This window comes from Gopherus evgoodei, chromosome 1, assembly GCF_007399415.2.
Source record: "Gopherus evgoodei ecotype Sinaloan lineage chromosome 1, rGopEvg1_v1.p, whole genome shotgun sequence".
NCBI lineage: Eukaryota > Metazoa > Chordata > Testudines > Testudinidae > Gopherus > Gopherus evgoodei.
The window spans coordinates 47,320,715-47,337,871 of NC_044322.1; the positions used below are offsets into that span (position 1 = coordinate 47,320,715).

Genomic DNA, 17,157 nt, shown 5'->3' on the forward strand with positions numbered 1-17,157 from the left:
GATATTCTGGGTCCAACAGATGTTCTATTACTGTGAGTTGAGGTAATTGATAAAGTTATAAGTCCTTCTGCAATGGTCTTCTGCCAGCCCAGTGGGGATTAAGCAAAGCCCTGGGTACTGTTCCTACTGTACCTTGTTGAACTGCTAAAAAACCAGAGTGGAAGACCAGAACAGTTGAAACAAGGAGGAAAAATACTCTCAGAACTTGTTTTTTTTGTTTTTGTTTAAAGTCAGGAGATGGTTTAGTTATTTCCATTTCCCTAGTTTTCACAGCCATTTCTCTCACTAGATCGGGGTTCTCAAAGTGGGGGTTGGGACCCCTCGGGGTCGCGAGGTTATTACATGGGGGGTCACAAGCTGTCAGCCTCCACCCCAAACCCCACTTTGCCTCTAGCGTTTATAATGGTGTTAAATATATAAAAGAGCGTTAATAATGTATAAAGGGGGGTCGCACTCAGAGGCTTGCTTTGTGAAAGGGGTCACCAGTACAAAAGTCTGAGAACCCCTGCACTAGATCAAGCGAGGTTGTTGAGGGCCCTGTGCTTCTGCACTCTCCCCTGCAGCCACCTCTCAATGAAACCAGAGGGACTGTAGAGCAGCCTATACTCTCTGTCACAGTAGTAGGATGGGAAAGGAGAGGCTTCCTGGCTGCAAGCAGAGATTGAAAAGGGGTGAAGCTGCAACTAAAGAATGAACATTGTGGGTCAGAATGCAAGTTGGGAGTGGATAGAACTCTCCGTATCAACACATTCCATTGGAGTGGTGGTGTGTGGTCAGGTCTTAGATTCACTCCTGGAATTGTGTTCCTGAGTTCTTACATGTTCTGCGTTGAAGCACCATGTTACTTGTTGTGGAAGATGTATGAAATAATGACACTTTTTGAATTAATACATTCTCCAGTGTTTTATCTCATGTGGAGTGAAAATATGAGAAATGTGCCTGGAATGAGGTATCGGTATTAAAAGATTAATTTTACTGTAGAAGATATATTTGTTAATTTGCACAGTGACTGGGGAAATGGGGTTTTGTGATCTATTGAAGGAGAAACTTGAAACATCACTCAGTTTAAGATTAAGTTCTCCTTACTCCAGTACTATTTTCTGATGTCACAGGTAATGGAAAGTGGAAGTCAGAAATTATATCATGCATGAATGACAAAAAATAATGAATGAAGTTAGTCTAGCATTTTGAAATTAAATTATAAAAAAACTCATGTTGGGACCAACTAATAAACAATATTATCATCAACAGTCAGTATGGCAACTCAATGTTTATCTGTTTAGAAATGTCCATTTTTATACCCATCACTGAACACCTTGCTGTCTCACTTTGGTAAAATAGTAAGTTTAGACAGCTAATGTGATCGCTTAATCTAGATTCCTTTGGTAGGTTTCATTTAATAGCAGAGACAGGTTGGAGGCATCTCTATCAAGCTCCACCTTTGACATACACCCCAGATAAATACTAATATACAATTGCTATGGTTTAAAGGCTACAGTATGCAGTTATGTTAAAATGTTGATTTAACCTGCATGGTAATCTGATAAAGCTGTTATGCATCTTGAAAGTCCCTATAATTCCTCTGCAAACTGTAGGCTCCTGTACATACTTGACACTGTCCTGCTAGTCAAAACACTGAGATGCAAGGCATGCCTCATGGTCCTATCCTTCTTTAGGAAACTCATACTTCGGGGGAAGGGTCCTATGTTTCTGGTCTCAGAGATGCAGATGAATATGACCCTCCTCCCTAAGAGTTTAGCTCTTTCCCTGTATCAGTGGTTCTCAAACTGTGGGTTGGGACCCCAGAGTGAGTCATGATGCCATTTTAATGGGGTTAACAGGGCTGGCTTATGCTTGCTGGGGCCAAAGCCCATGCCACACTGCCTGAGACCGAAGCCTGAGGTCTTCAGCCCTGGGTGGAACGATTCAGGTTACAGGCCCCCTGCCTGGGGCTGAAGCCCTGGGGCTGAAGCCCTGGGGCTTTGGCTTTGCGCCTCCCATTCCCAGGGAGGCGGGGTTCAGGAAGGCTGAGGCTTCCATCTCCCCTTCTGGATTTGTGTAGTACTTTTTGTTGTCAGAATGGGGTCGTAGTACAATGAAGTTTGAGAACCCCTGCCCTATATATTTCAAATCTGGATTATGGATAGTGATAAAAATTAACATCTTAAACACTGCCAGGAAATCTGCCTTAGAAATGTCAGCAATTTGCCTGAATGCTTGCAAGGCACTTCCATAAGTAAATGTCATAAACACAAGTCAGTACCATCTTCTAAAACATGGATCCCATCATCTTTGGCCTCCTGTATAATATCAGGTAATGTCTCAGCTGCACCATTAAGGGACTTCAGAAGTATTACTACCTCCTGGTTAGTCTCCTTTCTGCAATTGTCACTTCTAGTAGGACAAAGGCTGTTGTACCATATAATATAGGGGAGGCTTTCTGACCATATGAAAGTAGTGGCAAGAAATGCGGCAGCAGTACACACGTGCACACACCAACCAAAAAATCCCCAAAAAACCCATCATTTCATTTTTACCCTCAAACTAACCCAAATCCTTGAAACTAAGTCAAGGGTAGATGGGGAAGGGGAGGACAGTGGAGAGAAAATAAATGCAGGAGTTAATTTTCAGAAAACATCCTCCTGATGCTGTGTTAGCTCCACCAATCACTAGAATTATTTACTGCATGATTTTACACTAGATAAGAAAACTGTTTTCCAAAGGTCGTCACGCTCACAGGGTGATTCCAAAACACCTAGCAACCTAAATAAAAAAAGACAACTGTTAGCTATTTTTTTGCATGAGAAATATTAGAACCCACAGCCCTGCCAAGAGCATACCTCACAGAAGCAAGACCAGCCATTCTTTCTTTCTTGGAAGTGTAGTTCTCTTCTGTAAAAATTCTACACCTTGTCTGTGCCTTTTCTACACCTGTCACCGAAATATACCAAGAGACACATCTGCTTGCTTTAGTGATTTAGGGTATATCTACAGTGCAAGAAACCACCTATGGCTGGTCCAGGTGAGGTAACTTGGGTTCATAGGGCTCAGGCTGTGGGGCTATAAAATTACAGTGTAGACGTTTGGGCTTGGGCTAGACTCTGGAATCTGAGACCGCACAAGAGGGCAGGTCCTAGGGTTGCCAGATGTCCAGTTTTCAACCAGAACACCCAGTCAAAAAGGGACCCTGGCGTCTCTGGTCAGCACTGCTGACCAGGCCATTAAAGTCCAGTTGGCCGCAGCAGGGCTGTCAGGCTCCCTGCCCGGTTCTGCATGGCTCCCAGGAAGTGGCCAGCATGTCCCCCCAGCTCAGTGACAGCCACAGGAGCTCTGTGTGTTGCCCCCACCATGAGCACCAGCTCTGCAGCTTCGATTGGCCAGGAACCTGGAGCCTGATTCTCCCCTCCCCCCCCCCGTGCCCCAACCCCCTGCCCCAGACTTGAGTTCCCTCCTGCACTCCAACCCCCTACCTCTGCTCGGAACCCCCTCCTGCACCAGAACTCCCTTCTGGAGCCTGCACCCCCTTCCCCTTCTGCACCACAACCCCCTGCCACAGCCCAGAACCCCCTCCCACACTCCAAACTTCTCACCCCACAGCCCAGAGCCCTCTCATCCCCAGCCCCACCCTAGAGTCCACACCTCCAGCCAGACCCCTCACCCTTTCCCTCAGCCTGTCCCAGTCCAGTGAAAATGAGCTGCAGAGGGAAGGGGATAGAGTGAGCCGGGGGCAGGGCAGGGGGCAGAGCAAGGGTGTTTGGTTTTCTGCAATTAGAAAGTTGGCACAAGTGTTTTATTGCAGGATAGACATACGCTAAAGTAAGTTTACTACATTTTATTCCTATTAGCAGAGCAAACACAATTAAGAATGGAGTAAAGTATCTTTCTCTTCATATGTTATGAATAGAGCTGATTGGAAATTATCCATACAAATGATTTTCTTATGGGGAAATGCAGTTTCTTCCAAATCTAAATGTTCTGGTTTGACACACATCAGAATATTTCATTTTTTGAAGTAACCTGAAATGTTTTGTTTAAAATCAGTTCAACCAAATATTAAACTACATTCCCCTGTCAGTGCATTGCTTTATGGGAGTTGTAGTTTGTGCCCCCATTCTCTCCTAAGGGGTATGCTCCCCAGAGAACTAAATCTCCCATAATGCAATTCAGATTTCCCTCTGATCAAGCTACATGGTGCATTGTGGGACCCATGACTCTGGACGCATTATGAGATATGTAGTCCGGCTAGGGCTCCTGGTCCATAAGGGAAAATGGGGAGATCAGACTTCCAACCCACAACTGCCATGAGGTAATGCACCGCTGTGGGAAAGTGTAGTTTAATACTTAATTGACTCATTTAAAATCAGTTCAACGACCCAAAACATTCTGACTTAGGGAATGTCAAAATGTTTTATTTTGATCAAAAATGTCAAAATGAAATGTTTTGACTTTCCGAATTGGAATTTGTTGGAATTCCATTCCATGAATAATTTTGAATTTTTTTCTCTTCCAATTTGGGATGAAAACAAATACTGAAATATAGAAATTTCCCAGTGGATAGGAATTCAGAATTTCACTCAGCTCTTAACTATGCACAGAGTTGTACAAAGTTCCAGGAACAATCCTTTATTATGATGATTATTTATATTACAATAGTATTTGAGACCTATCATGATGAGGACTAGGGTTGCCAACATTGTATTTTAAAAATAAGGGGCTGATTTCTTAGAACCTGTGGCTCACGCCTCCTCTCAATATCGTCGTCATCATCATTAGTAGTAGTAGTAGTAGTAATAATAATAATAATAAGTAGAACTCTCCTAAATTCACCTGGGGTATTTCTTGTTGCTTTTTGCAGAACTCTACCACTCCCAATCTTGTACAGAGATGAAAAAATAAGGGATGTCCCTTGCAATAAGGGACTGTTGACAACCCTAGGACCCCATTGTGGTTGGCACTGTACAAATACTGACAGACCTTCCCTGAAGAGTTTAACTCTGTGACTCAGGCATTGAAGGCCATGGATTTGCACAAAGTCTCATTAAGAACCGTATTGGGACTGTTGAACCTTTAGAATTGGTGGTGGAGTGAGAAATAAAGAACGCAGCTTGACTTTCAGATCTCAGGTTCAGGTTTCAGGGTTTAGCACTGAAAATAACATGTTTATCTGTAAACTGAACACATTTGATCTGGAAGTTGTTGAAACACAGTAAATATAGGACTCCACAATGCCATTTACTTCTACTTTTCAGAGAAGACCCACACTTAGGCCTGTCTTTATTCAAAGATGTACTGGTTTAACTTGGTCAGTTTAAAAAATTGAGTTACTTAAATGGGTCCATAACCCTGCATGGACACTCTGAATTCAATTTAAAACTGGGTTATATTGATTTAGTTTGACTCACTAAAGAATTAAGTTAAACTAAATCAATATAAACCAAGTAAAAATAGAATTAAGAGTGCCCACACAGGCTTTTGGACACATTTAATTCAATCAGTTTAAAAAAAACACATTTTATTAAAACAGTGCAACTCTAAATATAGAGAGATATTAGTTATTAGAAAACTATTCACTCAGAAAATATAAATATTGTAATACCTTGATTTTCAAAGTTAAAACAAAACTGAAAAATGCTAAGGAAAGTTAAAACAGACTATGGGCAGGACCAGCTCCAGGAACCAGCTGAGCAAGCTCATGCTTGAGACAGCAGATTCTACGGGGCGGCATTCTGCCCAAACCTAGGGTGGCATGGCTGCTTTTTTTTTTGGTTTGTTGCTCCGGCCGCCCTGTAGGGGGCGGTGGCGCTGAGGAGAGGAGTGCCCTGCAGCAAACTCGGCAGGGCAACCCACGTCCTTCCCTCCCAGCAGAGCGGAGCCCTCCTGGCAGGCAGCATGGTGGTCGGGGCCGTGGGGTGAGTGCCCCGCTGAAGCAGTGGCCACCCCCCTTCTCTCCGCCACCTCCACTTTGCCGCTCTGGCTGCGCCATGTTTTTGTTTGGTTTGGTTTTCACCACCCACCCACCCCCACTTTGCTGCTCCATCCGCTCCGTGTTTTTGTTTTTTTCCCCCCTGCTTTGCCACTCTGTCCCTCCCCCCTTTTTTGTTTTGCTTGGGGCAGCAAAAAAGCCAGAGCCGACCCTGACTATGGGCCCAGACTTGCAAACACTCACATGAGTGGACTTTAAATATCTTTCATTCCAGAGACTTTCCTTCATAGCTTTTCATCAACCATACTGCACAAATCATTGTAGAACTAGGCTTATGTAATGACTAAGATTCAGGGAAGCACATCCCTTGGCCCGCGCCACTTCCTGCAGTCCCCATTGGCCTGGAGCAGTGAACCACAACTAGTCGGAGCTGCAGTTGGCCAAACCTGCAGATGCTGCAGGTAAATAAACTGTCCTGGCCCGCCAGTGGATTTCCCTGATGGGCCACGTGCCAAAGGTTGCCGATCCCAGTCATAGAACATACTTCTATACATTACATATGATGTCATATTTTTTAAATAATTGCATTCTGGATCTTAGTCATTAGATAAGCCTAATATCCCATATGTCACAATGAGGATAATTTAGATTGAATCTTCTTAAGAGTATTTGTTTTCATTTTTAATTAATAGCAGTGATGTAGTGGATTTCATTGCTCACACAGAATTAGTTCATTTTGTGTGTGTGATGGATTCAAAGAAAATTTGTGTTTAATCTCAAGATTTTCAATTGCAGGAGTATTTTAACGGGATTTTGTGGTGTGTTCAGTTATCAAAAGTTTTGTTTTTATTTTCTTAGTATTTATATATTAAATATTTTACCATTTTCTGTTTCAATTTTAGCTCCTTTCCTTCCCAGGCCATTCACTTCAAGAGGCAAGTCACATGTTTGTGAGAACTAATGACTAAGATAGCCCTGTCTATTGTAGCCAGTTTCTAATAATAAATTGTTAATCAATGGCATTGCAATCAAACCAGTTGCAGTTAAGTGATAATCCCTAACTCTTCTGTATCCTTAGCAGTTTTTTTTCTTTTCCATTTTCTAATGTTGTAATTTCATCTAGGAGCTTAAATATGCAAATTTACTAATAATTTGTTCTTCTCTAAGTAAATTATTTTTTCATAATGAAAAATATATTGGTATGTTACTTCATAGTAAGTTTATACTTTCAATGTGGAGTATATATTAACTGAAGTATTGTCTTTACAACCATTTTTTTTAAATAGAGAGAGAGAGAGAGCTAAACTAGAAACTAGAGAACAGATTAAAATAAATTTCACACTACCTGGATTACATGGGTTTAAAGTTTTAGGAATATATTCAGACCTCTGCTGCATGTATACAATTCCCATTGACTTCACTAAGAGCTGTGTGCACACATCTGAGGGCAGAATTTGGCCTTAGTGAACCTTTGGAAAGATTCTGTGTCCCATGAATCCTAGAGTTAGAAGGGACCACAAGGGCCATCTAGTCTAACCCATTGCCAAGGTGCAGGATTTGTTGTGTCTAAACCATCCAAGACAGATAGCTATCCAGCTTCCTTTTGTAAACCTTCAGTGAAGGAGATTCCACAACCACCCTAGGCAGTATGTTCCATTGTCCTACTGTTTTTACAGTTAGCAGATTTAGATTAAATCTCAGGAAAAATTTGCTATGCTGTAGGTTGAACCCAGTGAATCCAAAATGGATGTCCCCTTAGTTGTTTGTTCAGCTTTCTGAATCAGAAAGTTGTCCCCCTACACACATGCTAAGAATTTGCAGAACATATTATGTTTTGCTGTGCTAATCTTCCAACGGATATCATGGCAGTTAAAATCCCCCATTAATACTACCTCATGTGTGTTAGCTAATCTTATTATCTGCTCGTAACACTTCTTCTTCACAATTTGATGGTCTGTAATAGACCCCCACCATAACATCACTACTGTTCTTTTCCCTTGTCATCCTCACCCAGAGATTCTCAGTAGGTCTGTCCCTCACATTCTCTTGGATGTCAGAGCAAGTGTCTACATTCTTGGCATATGGTGCAACACTTCTCTCTTTTTTTCCCATACCTATCCTTTCAGAACAAGCTATACCCCTCAATGCTGGTACTCTAGTCATGGGAGTTGTCCCATGACGTGCATGTGTTTCAGCTGCACCGTAATGTGGCATTTGTAAGCTTTCAGAACTAACAGTTAGAACCAGACAGACAAAGTAGTTCAGGCAATATTTTTGACCAGTCTCTAAATAGTGAGTAATATCTGGACATGAATGAGAGAAAGGAAATAAAGATGGGAGTAGATGAGGCTCCAAGAATATTTGCAGAGGGAAAAGTCAGCTGGGATGGACCTGCCACAGGTTTTTATTCGCTGTGTAGACATACCCATAGTGGATGCATTTACTTCCTGCCCTGGGCTATGAAAAATAAGTTGGATCATGGGAATTGGATGGCTTGTAGGAGTATTAATAACATACAGGGCCTTTCATTTCCAGATCTGTTCAAATCCAGACGAGATTGATAGCAAGCAAAAGTTACCAACATCTATTTGGTGGCCTGTGCAAAATTACTTGTTTGTCTCGTTTCAATCACAATCATTACATCATTACAATTTTGAGAAATTTTCAATTAAAATTGTTTTTATTGAGATAAAATTGGAACAGTTCCAAAAGTTCTAGTATGTTAAAACTATGTAACGTTATCTAAAATAAACAAGTAAATCATTTAGCCTGTAAGAGGTATTTTCAATCCTTCATTTACATTTCTGACAAGATTTTAGGAGCCTTACATAGGGCCATATTCTGTTGTAAAAACTGTCTTGCTTCCACACTAGGGGTCCAATTACAAGATTAAAAAGCCTCGTTAAAAAAATAAATATCCTTGGTGGTGGTGAACCTGAGTACGATTTTTACTGAATCTGTTTTTTATATAATTGTAAACTGAATTTGGAGAGAGAAATGCATTTTAAAATGTATTCAATGTTAGTAGCATCTCTTGTGCCCCAAATCCGCAACAGAATTTTCTTTACTAGGACTCAACTGTACAGATCTTCTGGTAAGTTGTGCCACCCTATCTAGCTTTCTCCTTACCAATTTTAACAAATAGTATAGGACGTCTTTTGATTTCCCGTTTCCTCAGTTTCATCAACTTCTCTTTCTGACCAGTGCAGGTTGCATTTCTTCATCCATTCCTTACAATCTAGTCTGCCAGAGTTTTCACTGGCCCTTTACTTTATTGTAGCCATATTAGTCTTGTGGTTCCAAATATGGAAAGTTTACTGAGCCAGATTTTCAGTCTGTGACTGCTATATATTCAAATTTTGATCCTTAAATCAACATGTAAAGAAGGAAATAATTTTTGTACATAAGTTTAATTTAAAGTCAGTCATAAATTACACACAGAGAGAGAGAGAACTGCTGTGTAGCCATTTCCTACTTGAAAATATCAAAAGCAATAATTTCAGAAACATCCTATTTTTAGGCCTTTCAGTATTTTAATCAATTTGATTTCATATTATCCAAAATAGTCTATCAAAGTTTATGACTCCCAAACACAACTTTGAAGAGCACCTCTTACCATGCCTTTCTCCTCCACCCGCTCCCTAAAAATGTATATTCTTATCCATCCATTTTGGATACTGAGCTCCCTAGTAGACTGATGCCTATGCAGCTGGGTTCCCTAACACTTAAAATGGCATCTGGATTTCTTGATGTGTACTGAGACAGCTTTTCATGTCCTTAGGGCTCTCCCCTACTTATCAGATAGCCAGGATTCTAGGGGATACCAGTCTCCTACTTATGATGGATGCAGGATTGTTTTAATACTGTCTCTGCAAATGACCAAGCAAGCAAAGCCCCTCAGCTCCCCAAGAATTACTGTCTCAGGGTACTCATTATGTCATTGCATTGTCTAGGCCCTATCCAAACTATAGCCTTGCCTCATGCACTCTGATCTGCACAGGCAAAGCCCCAACAACTTCATTGGGCTCCATGCAGGTGTAAGAATCTGCCTACACAGATTAGATTGCAGGGCTCTGACCTAAATCTGAAATTATGTTAGCAACAATTGTGTTTAAACAGAGTTAGAACTATAGTCAGAGTTTTACTGACCAGTATGGACAGGGATTTTTTTTCCTGAACATTGTTTTATAAAAAGTAGTCAAGGACAAGGAGGTAGCAGCCTGACACTGGTCTCCAACAAAATCCCTGTCCTCGCTGGTCAAGGAAATCATGCAAGTGTCAACTGTGTTCAAAAACAACTGTCAGTAAAATTTCAGCTGCTGTATGCACAGTCCCCTAAAGTTAGTCTGGGAAATTGTGTGCATTTTTACAACTTTTTCAGTTTTAAATAAATTTGAAATAATGACTCAACTATACCCTTGACACCTTTTACAAACATGTACATAATACATAACATACACAAATTCAACAGCTCATTTCTTCCCCCAAAATCCAACATGCGCACAGCAAGTAACCAGTCCAATTACCCCACACTCTCTGAGCATACTATCCCTCTGCCATCTTACCCTTTCTTTCTCCACAACTTGAGGAAATAAAAACTTTGCACATGGCCCGAAGGTAGTGAAATGGTCTATTTCACAATTCCAAAGTTGAAGTCCTCACAATTTGATTCAATTCAGTAAACGTATTGGCATGACAAGCTATACTACTGTTGCCAAGAAAAAGACAGACCCCACAGGTAGCTCTTCAGAAGCAGGTACAACCCATCAAAGTTATTGCTACATGGTATGTTAGGTGTTTGATCCTGTGTCCATTTGTTATTAGACTCAGTTTCTTATCGAAGGCAGGTTGCTATGTAGCATGATGCCACCTTGGCTGCCATGCTCCCTTTTCCCAGAATCAGATGAAGTTTTTCCTTTTCACTTTTTGATGAGCATATTTTATTATTCCTCATAGAGAACTGCAAAGTATCACAAAAGAAGAGAGTGGTTTCAAAGATAGGTAGGTCCCAGATCATTTAAGGCTTTCAAGTTCAAAAACAATATCCTAAACTCTCCCTCAAGGCCAGCAGGCAGCCAGTATAGATCATGGAACATTGGTGTAATACTACTCAACAAGTAAGCTGCTCTTTTTTTGTCCCAGCCTCAGTTACCATATGGTTTTAAGGTGAAGTTTCATGCAGGGCACATTGTATTAGTCTAATCTCGAGGTGATAAATGTATGAATTATGACAGTGAGCTCCAAATCTTGAATAGTTACAAGCTCCTCACCAGATGCAAATGATTAAGTACAGTCTTGGCAATCGCTGATACAGGATCATCTGGCAGCAGTTGAGAGAGAATCTTAACCATGACCTTGAACTGTGCTAAGTCCATGTGAACTGTTCAAGGCTTTAGCTCAGTTCAAGGACATTGTTAAGATCTCATCTACACACAAATTGGAACCAGGCTTTAACTGCATCAGTGGGACAAAACATACTTCAGCTGGGCCCCATAAATTGTTGTAGTGGTGATCCTTTAGACAGGCCATTGGTTGTTTCCACTGTGGTGGGGAAAGAGTGCCAGACTGAAGTGAGCTCAGCACACTGTAGGCATGATGATGATCATCAAACATGCACAGTCTACTGAGAACCATTGTGCTAGCCAGAGTGACCATGGTTGATGGTGCCGCACCAGGCATCATGTAGTAAAGTTCTCAGATCTGGCACAATCCTGCAAATCCATGAATCTCTGAGACAGCTGCATGGGCAGAATCAGTTGGGATCAGGGCACACAACCCTTCACTAATCAGTAGAGTTTTCTAGAGCCTGGGGTGTTTTTGTCCATTCTAGTGACATGGCTGACAAGAATGCAATGCTGCTTTGAATATGAGTGATTGAAGGAAGGTCAGATTTCTGTGAGATTCTGAAATTTTTGACAAAGTCAAACCACTTTATGCAGGATTTGGTGCTGGCAGCACATATGGAATCTCTAGTCAGTCCATGTCTGCCTATAAGAAGATCTAGGTTCTTACCCATATAGTAATGCAGATAATAGAAAGATTTGATAGATCCTGAACTTTGTCTAAGCCATGGATGGCAGGTATTATAGATTGGGGGAGGCTGAGCCTCCTGAAACATCCCAGTGTGACCCTGCCCATGTGCTGCCTGCCCGGCGTTCCGGGGCTGTGGGCTCTGGGGGGGGCGCAGGTGGCCCAGGGCTGGGGCAGAGGGGCTGGAGACCGCAGTGGGGGTGCTCTGGGCTCCAGCAGGGGAGGAGCCTCGGACAGAAGGGAAGGGGCTGGGAGCTAGCCTGCCCCAGTGGCTGGTTCACCCACTGCTCATGGTCTCAGTAAAAAATTTTTTTTGCAAGACATGGACTTCATGAAGGAGGTGGTGAAACCTGTTTATCAAAAAACATTAAATTTGCTGTGACCATTTGAACTCTGCTTAGGTAGATGAACTCAATAGTGCTCTCCATGATATTCATCCCTACGTGCATTGGAAGGTCTGCTGACCCACCCCAAGGCGCCTTCGAGCAGCTTGGGTGGAGTACCATCAAGCCCAGCAGAATGTCCATTGCATAATTTTTGGATGGCCTTCATACTTCCTTGTGTAATGGAGGATCAGTGTTCATCCCTGGCTCTGCAGCCATGAGTTTTGCCAGGTGATGTAACCCTGGACAGTTATCAGCAGGTGCATGGTTTGGCATCTTTTCATAATGTATTTTCCATGTGTCCAGGACCTCATTCATCAGTGGCTTGATCCTGCAGCATCCAGTCATGGAGATTTTTCATCAACTTAAATGGGAGCTGGATGTAACCTTATATCATGGATGCCTTACACCATATTTTGAACAATATAAACAGGACTATACTTCTATGAATATCGTAAAGCACAACATTTTCCAAAAAAAATAGCATTTTTACATTTCTCTCTAAACAATACCAAGAAGATATGTAATTCAGACAAAAATCTTCCTTTGGATGTACACGTGGTTCTCATTGAAATGGGAGCTACATACATATACATCGTATGGCAGAATTTGTCCCATCATGTTTCAAAGAGATGCCAAGTATTTTTTATAATTGAAATAAGAGTATCTACTTGCTGTTTACTTCATTCACTATTGAAATATTTAAACCTTTTTTTACAATTTTTTTTATCCTTCATGCGAATACATTTGTTTGTTGTTATGACACTCATCATGAGAGCTGAGCTGCTAAAATTGTTCCATTGTTGTCTTTGGAAAGATCATAAAAGCAGTTCTTTTTGTTTTTTAAAGTACCTTAATAGTCCAAAAATAGAAGAAAAAAACTTGGGTCAAATTTGAATTCTATCTGTTCAGCTTGATATCCATTAAAAAGAAGCACCATATAACTTTCCTCACCCTTAATATAAAAAATGTCAGTTCGAAGGCAAGGACAAACACTAGACATAATGGGTTGTAGTGGGGAGGAGAGATTAAACTAATGTTTGCTGGTGATTGAGCAATAAGAATAAAGCACAGTAGTCAAATTTAAAATCTGGTTATTTTTACAATCAACAAGTTGGTCAATACTAGTGTGTGTTGAAATCTGTTAGTAACACTTTTTAATGGGTGCTGAATTTACTGTGTCCTATAAGATGGCCTTAGCTTTTTAAGAAGTATCGTTGAGTGGAAGCTAACTACCACTTCTTCCTGACCTTATAATAAATGAGGTCTAATTTCCTGATGTGAGAAATTTCAGGATATTGACTGAAGAATTGTTCTGATAATGCTTTTTGGGGTCAGATTTATAAAAGTCATAGGAACAAAGATGGCTAAATATTTGAATTCTGCACATCAGTAATATAAATGTCCTTTTATTTGTACAGTTTAGTTAGCTAGCTATATCTATATCTTTTTCATTAGTTTTGGTTCCCTTGACTCCAAATCTTTTTCCCTTCTTTTTTATTTGGTGCCTAAAGCTACTTCTGCTTCTATCTTTATTCTGTGATTATATAGTTGGGTTTAGATTCTTTTTTACTTTTTAAATTTAAAAAAAGTTTCAGTGCACATTTTAAACCAGTTATTTTAAAGTGTGAACCCATTTCAGATATCTAGTTTTAGAACTATTTTAAATTGTGACATTGTGAAGTTGCTCTACTTGCTCTTTAGAATTAAAACATGAATTATTATTATTATTTGTATTTAGAAATTTTAGTTAATTTCTGAGAGGTTTAGATCATGTGCACATTTAGATTTAAAGAAATTTAAATGATGAAAAGCATAGTAGATTTACAGTTCAGATAAATGACCATTTCTGCCATCTTTCAACTGAACACATTTTAAAAAACAGGTTGGATTTTTATTTTAAAATAGCAAAATCTTTTTCATGTGTATAAAATATGTCTCTGTTGTTGATACCAGAACTTTTTTTTTAATTGTATACTATATATGTAATACCAGGTCATCAAATTAAAATGGCATACAAAAAAGTGTGCTTTTTGAAGTTATTCAAAATCAGATTTTCCATTTAAACTACCCACATACAAATTAAATTTCCTTTATCTACTATTTTCAACTCTCAAATGTCCTGCTGAGGTTAATAGTAAAAAACTGTGCCAGCTATGAAAATATTTTTTTATAATCCAACAGGTGCACTGAAAACATATTTCCACTTAGGAATTATTGGGCACTCTCGTTTTAGCAAATACACCTGCAATGTAAACACCAACTTCTCTTTAGCTCTTACCATTGAAAACAGCCACCTCAAAGCACTTCTGAGAGAGCTGAAATTTTTAAGATAATATTTCAGAATGTTACTCTTGTTGGGCTTTCATAAAAGGCCAGATTCCAGAGAAGTAATTGTATCGATGTCTATTTTTTTAAATTGTAAGCTATCCGTCAGCTCGTAAAACTTTTCATTTGCACGGACCTTCTTTGCTAGCCTTATAATACAAGAAACCAACTCCCTGTATATCAAAATGTTAACGAAGGGAAAAAACAGATACTGATTTCTGCGTTTGCAGTGGAACCGCCCAATCCCACAAGTATTTACTTTTGAAAAACAAATATTACTTTTTAAAAGTGTATATTCGCTACATCGTTTGTTTTAGAAATGTAAATCACACGTGCCTACTACAGGGGACACACAAGGCTAAAAGTCCTACACATGAGCGATTAAAAAACCTGCGGATCTAAAGTGAATCCTTGACTGTTGCCCCCCGGTCTACTTCAAAATGGTTGGAAGTGTTCAACTAAATTATACTTGAAAAGAGATTCTCTTTTTAAGCATCCAAATTCCTGACAAGCGTTTCCACTGTTATTTTTTTTCTGCTTTTCTAGCCATAACAGGGCGTGGTGGCCTGTCAACCCATAAACAATCCCCAAATTGTATAGTGAACTAGTGCAGGAAAACTGTTCCCGTCTTTCCAGAGCTCAGGTGGGAACATCGTGTTTTTAGTTGCAGTTTAATATGCATTAGGAGCAGATGTAGCAATATTCACTTTTGTAACTGCTTCCTAATGCCCCACATATCATACAGGTATATCCTGGGAGGGTTCATTACTCTGTGCGTTTTTATTACTATGTCTGTGCTTGAGATGAATATTTGCTTACAAACCAAAAGCACAGTTCTCCAATCCCAAAGGTTATTGGGTTCGATTGGTAGCTGTAACTCGTTATATCTCCAAAACCGAATGAAACCATCAAACTCTTTCTGGCGTCAGGTGTGTCGCGCTATTGTTTCACTAGATGGTCGGCTGTGTTTTGGAAAAGAACCCAAAGCTTCCAGATAGCTGGGTACCATATGGAAAATCTGCAGTATTTTGATTATGCCTTATGTAAACATTTTAATATAGGATCCTTAAAACCCAGAGACTGTCCCAAAGGGGATTAAAACATAATCCTCTCTCTCTATAGCTGTAGTGGATTAATTTCGTATTCTCTCAGTGGCTGGTTTGCTCCCTGAAGGCTACAACAAAAAGACTCAGTGCTCCTTAAACGTGCTATGGAATTGGGAGTTGTAATTGGAGATTTCCAAAGGACTAGTGTAAAAATGACACACTAATAAGACTGAATATTTCATTGTGTCGTCTTTGGGAGGAGGGAGGAGAGACGGCTGCAGGGATTTTAAAATCTATGTTCCCTGTAACAAAATAAGAAATCCCTTACGCTTTATTCAGAGGAAGCGCTCATCTTCTCTTTGGAAGGAAAAATATTTCATAAAAATTATCCGTTTTCCTTAGAAAATACAATAACGGTTATTCGTAACAGTATTTGCATAGCTCACTTGTATTACGTTTCTACAATTGCAGAATGTCGTTTGAATACAACTGCACTATTTTTTGGTCAAAATCACTTTACCGTTTAAAGAGCTCTGAGTCTTTCTCTGGAAAAAAAAATCTGAAATTCACTGATCCCTGAGTTAAATCACAATCTTGGAAGTGAAACCGTCCTGCCTTATAGCACCAGTGTGTGTGTGTGAGAGCGAGAGAGAGGGAGCGAGTGTGTGTGTGTGTGTGTGTGTACGGGTACGTGTGTGACTCTGTGCGTGTGTGTACGTACACACACACACAGTCACACACGTGCCCGTAGGAAGCTACTCACGATGTTCCCCTATTGTCCTTGTAGATTTCTGGTTATAGGCTTTGGCCTTTTGACCATTAAATACTAGTAACTTTGTTTTTATTTTATTCACATAACACAAGGGAAAGAGAGGTAATTGGATTAAACAGATGATCTTTCTTCTGGGATTCAGTAAGGCCCACTAACGTCTCCTTAAAATGACAGAATATCAAGTTGTTTCCAATATGCATCATCTTAACGCAGTTTTCTTTTAGCACAAAGGCCCGTAAACCCATTGCTGTGTGTACAGCATAAGAAGTAGGGAGGACAACACGGCTGCTCTGGTGGTACTTTTGGGTAAGGGTTAAAAGAGGGTTGGGAATGGTCTGTTTAAGAGGGCAAGTGGTTCTGCAGGGCAGGGAGCTGCCGTCCGTATAGCTCCTCCGCCTATAAACACAAAGAAGAGGAGCCTAGGGAATAGAAACCCAAATCCACTTGTAATCGTACAACAGAATCGGGCATAATTACTTGAGCAACCTAGATTAAGATTGATGAGCCTTTAAAGCGCCGTTGCAGATCGATCACCCTGCCCTTTGCAGAGAGGCCAGGTTTCGTAGCGGCGCGGCGCGGCTGGGCTTGGCTCGGCTCCCACAACAGAATAACGGAGAGAAGATGGAGGCTAAAAGCGGACGGGAGCAGAGCAAACCCGCGGCATGTGATTCAGAT

At 40.5% G+C, this 17,157-nt stretch overlaps 1 protein-coding gene across 1 annotated transcript in view; it reads left to right on the plus strand.

The window, feature by feature from the left end:
- Window positions 1-17,157, plus strand: part of NBEA (neurobeachin) — an 853,790-nt gene that overhangs the window by 589,629 nt on the left and 247,004 nt on the right.